This window comes from Microtus pennsylvanicus, chromosome 2 (genome assembly GCF_037038515.1).
Source record: "Microtus pennsylvanicus isolate mMicPen1 chromosome 2, mMicPen1.hap1, whole genome shotgun sequence".
NCBI lineage: Eukaryota > Metazoa > Chordata > Mammalia > Rodentia > Cricetidae > Microtus > Microtus pennsylvanicus.
Window position 1 is genome coordinate 88772310 of NC_134580.1, and position 4822 is coordinate 88777131.

Below are 4822 nucleotides of genomic sequence, written 5' to 3' on the forward strand. Positions count from 1 at the left end.
ACCAAGTAACAGATGATGTTTATAAAGACTCAATATTATAAAAGATAGAGAACTCCGTTCTCCCCCAAGTACACCAATGTCTGGTACAAGCTGGCAACTATTTATAATTTATGACTGGTGGAAATATTTGTGACTTGTAATAACACTGTTGCGGTAGAGCAGAAGGATAATAGACTCCAAGATAATCAGTTTTTTTAAAAAAAGTACACAAAAGGAAACAATTTCCTAGCTTAGAAATTCTAGCAAGTGTAAAAAGCCACCTCACTGTGGGGTCCAGGCGGAAGCCCACGTCTACCGTACGTATACATGGGATGAGCCTGAGGTTCACTGCCTACGATAATTCATCCTTCCCCCACATCTTTTTCTTGAAATTGTTTACTGATAATAGTTTTATCTCAAGAAAACAAACAACCAAACAAACCAGGAGTCGAATAAATGGAAAGGGACTATAGTGTTCTCAATAAAAGAAAAAATTATATTTCTGTTAGGAATAACATAAACACATTTAAAAAGGAACGAAAGACGATTTGTCATCTAGAAATGTGCTTTCCACTCACAGATCTTTTTTTTTTTTTATACGATCCTCAGCCAGAGGAAATTATTTCTTAGTTTTATACAAAAGGCCCCTCCTGGCTCAGTGTGGCTGCATTCCAAAGCCAGCTGAAGATAGAAGAAAGCGATTAGTTTTGGAATGCTGGATTCACTGTGGTTTGCAGCTCTGGGTGCTGAGCAGCAGCAGGTGACAAGGAAAACAGAACCTGAGTGCACAGGAAAGCAAATGTCTGGATTTGGGGGCTCAGTGGGATGTGGGTAAATGCCTCCGTGTTTTCCTTTGCGTTTTCTAACATATTGGAATCCTGGCCTAGAATATTGAACTAGAAGGGGTTCCTAGATATTTTAATTCAAAGAGGAACACCCCTTGGTTAAAACAAACAAGCATCACATGAAAAACACTCCAAATAAATAAAACTCAAATTCAGAGTTCGTCAAGATTACTGACCCAGATATCACAGTTAAATTTGAGATACTAAAATACCATGCAATATGTTTCTAGTGAAAACAGAGTAATAGTTGTATATATCGCTCGACTTGAAAAAAAAAGACAAATTGAAAAAAAAAAAACCTCATGCAGCGCATGAATGCTGCATGTCTGTGTCTGGTCTGGGGTTTGGTTGTTGCACTTCCCCACTGCCTGTCTCCCTTGATAAAAATAAAGATCTCTTAGGCTCCCCTCCCCCCACAAAGTTGAAGATCTATTTCAATTTGGTCAAAGCTGTAGGAGCCAGTCATGGTATGCTGAACTGATCACTCAAAGGAAGTTCTTTACCTTCAACCATTATCACCTGCCAGAGTAGGACTCAGCCATTGATAAGTTTAATAGAGGCCTGAGTCTCTGTAGTTTACCCTGAAGCAATACCTAGTTGCAGGAAGGACCACACAAACTGAGATTACCTGAACATCACCCAAGAACAGACCATCCAAAGGAAATGCCTAACGTTCCAACCACTGTAGATAAGATCACCTGCCAGCACACTCACCAGGACACCCCTAGACAAATGTCAGTCAATCAGGGGTCCTGAGCCTCAGAAACCCCTCACCCCCACCTTTACTACTATAAAAACCCAACTCAAACTGAGCTCGGGGGTTCTCTGTTTATTCCAATACATTGGACATGCAGAGAGACCAAGTTTGCAAACTTGCATAAAATAAAATCTCTTTGCTTTTACGTTTGGGACTCTGTCTCCTTGTTGGCTTTCGGGGGACTTTGTGTATTTGGGCATAGCAAAAGCAAGTACACACTTCCCCTTAGGTTCCCTCACTTTATTGAGGATATAGTATCTGGAGGCTCAGGAGTTGCTAACCCATATTTTCACATGCAGAACAACCACACAGTCTGGAGCAGGGCCAGGGTTGGAGACAGGGATCAGGGGACACTCTTGCACCCCTACTTGGACATTGGGCTCTTATGACACCAATAGGGCAAAGATACAGAGGATTTAGCTGTTTCCCATGGCTAGAATCTCATGCTAGCGGAGAAGAAAATGGCATAGAGTGAGGTTTGGCCACCCTACAACACTTGGTTTTTTTAGGTTTGGCATAGCCTTGCTCCTTGGAGAGCCCCCTGTCCAGGATAGCTTAGCACTAGCAGGAGGAACTATAAACTTTCCTGTCCCCAACAGAGCTAGACATTAACCCCGAAAGAGTTAGTAGAATTGAACTCAGACCCATCCCACCAATCAAGGACAAGCCAATGAAAAGAATGTCACTAAGCATGAGGAGGGACTTCTAAGGCGGCAGTAGAAGCTGCAGAGACAGGTATAACAGCAGGCCTGGGCCTGGATGTGAATACAGAGCATTATTCTAGGCCCAACAGGCCATGGCCACTCAGTCCTCAAAGGGCAAGAGTGTGTGTAGATTGTGGGTTTCCTGAACAGAGTTTAGGACTAGAAGTTCAGACTGGGAGAGAGGAGAGTGGGTGTCCTATCCAGAAATCTGTAACCATGCTGGGCTCTGCCAAGGGCTAGGGAAGATAGACAGATACATGTAGAGTTTGAAGGCAGCAGGATACTGAGGAGCAGGGGGACCGCTCCTCACAGACAGACAGTGATTATAATAAACAGTTTCAGCTTCTGCTTAAGCTCTATGATGTGTGTGGAGGAGGGAAGAAAGGGGGAGAGAAACAGAGAGCCAGAGGAAGAGGTACATTTGTCAGAAGAGAAAACACACTAGATGAACGTGGCGGTCAATGTGTGGGTGTGAAGGAGAGAGGAAGAAAAGGCTAACAGGAGAGAAAGGAGGATAGTCGGAGATGGCCTCAACACACCACACTTCTGGTTCCTACAAAATAAGGCACCAGAGTCAGTAATGTTCTCGTTGTCCCTGTGATGTTAAAACGGGCGCTGAAAGGGCGGGCAGCTGCTGAAGGACTTGAGTCTGCAGGAGACTCCTACCTGGGCACCACTGGCATCCTTGATCAGGGCTATCTTTGAGAGGGTCACACTAGTGAGGGACTGAACAGAGGCAGGCAGTCCTGCTAGCAGCCGGTTCACTTCTGATGTCACCTTGCTGTTGGCCCCACTGAGAACTGCAATCTCATCGACTTTGGTCAGGGAGGCAGCAATCAGGGGCGTGGCCTTCAGCACCAATGCCTTTTTGGCTGCATCCTTAGACTTCTGGTAGGTCTCAGTCTTAAGCTTCAACCGCTCAGCCTCTGCCTTACCCATTGCCTCAACGACTGAGGTCTCTGCCTCTCCAATTTTGCGAATCTTCTCAGCTTCTGCTTGTGTCAACAGGACTTGGTTTACCTTTTTGCCCTAGGCAATCTGCTGGATACAATGGCACTCTGCCTCTGCAGGGTGGCGCACTGTAGCGATGAGCTTCCTTGTCGGTATGGAGGATCTCCTGTGTCTTCACAACAACCCGCTCTTGCCCTACACTACTTCAGTTTCTTCCTGCAGGATCTTCTGTTGCTCTCGGGCCAACTGAGCCTCAGCTGTCTTGATGTTTACTTCCTCACTGCAGGCTGACTTTGGCAGCTCCAAGGGTCTCTTAAAATCACCAATCTTGGTGTCTGCCATGAACTTCACATCTAATATCTACTCCTTGTACTCAGCTTCCCAGATACCGGTGTCCTGTTCTGCCTCTGCCACACCAATGTCTGCATCTCTCTGTACGACAGCCGTCTGGCAGCTCAGATAGTCTACTTTGCCATAAATCTCCTTGATGGTACAGTTGAGGGTTCTGATGCCCATACGGCCAACATCAGGGGCTGCCACTTCCCTCACCAGTTTGGCAAGCTGGTCTCAGTCCTGGTAAATCTGTTTTACAGCTAGAGTCCCAAGGATGGAGCATAGATGCGCCATCAGGGTTTGCAGGATGATGTTCTTAATGTCTTGCACATTCTTGCTCGGAACTCTTCACAGGTCAGGACCATGAGGGAGCTCCTTCTCTGTCATGATCTTCACCTGGGTGACACCCGTCACAGTTAAAGCTACCCTCTGTGCCATCTCTACGTCCTCAGAAGATGACATGAGAAAAGTTATGTGACTTTAATTGTACACATTTTTAAAAAACTATTCAAGCTCTGCTGCCTTGTTTCTTGTCACTTGACACAAACTGGGGTCATTTGGGGAAGAGGGAACCTCAGCTGAGGTTGTCCACTACAGTCTTGTGACTTGTAGTAGGCTGGCTTCTAGCCATTTTCTTGATTGACGGTTAGTGGGAGAGTCCAGTGCGTTCTGATAATACTCATGGGAAGATGGGAAGGTGGTCCTAAGAACTATAAGACAGCCAGCTGAATGTGAGCCCAGAGAATGAGCAGGAAACAGCATTCCTCTGTGGCCTCTGCTCCATTTCTTCCAGGTTGTTGCTTTGATTCCCTGTCCTGACTTCTCTTCACAACAGACTGTGAGATAGAATAATCCCTTTCCTTCCCAAGCTGCTTTTGGTCAGAGTGTTTATCAAAGCTTCAGAAAGTGAACTAGGACATCAAAATTGCAATTCATAAGATAAAAATTGATAATGGTGATAGGAAAATTAAGATCTTCTGTTCAAAATATTTTTTTTTTGTTCAAAATATTTTGTTAAGAAAAGAGAGACAAAAGCTATAGCCTGGGAGAAATTATTTCCACATTACTCTTCGAATAAAAACTATGTGAAAACACCCCGAGACAATAAAATAACCAGCATCCCAATTCAAACGGAGAGAGGATTTGAGCAGACACCTAACCACTAGCAACTGGCATTGGAAAAATTCTTGGGAACAGAAGTTGTCAGTAAAATGCAAAGGAGATATGTCTACACATTTACAAACAGCTTCAAA

The 4822-nt window shown here is 44.7% G+C and overlaps 1 pseudogene; it reads right to left on the reverse strand.

Annotated features, from left to right (window-relative positions):
- Positions 1–2888: 2888 nt before the first annotated feature.
- Positions 2889–4031, reverse strand: LOC142844294 (flotillin-2 pseudogene; annotated as a pseudogene).
- Positions 4032–4822: the final 791 nt, after the last annotated feature.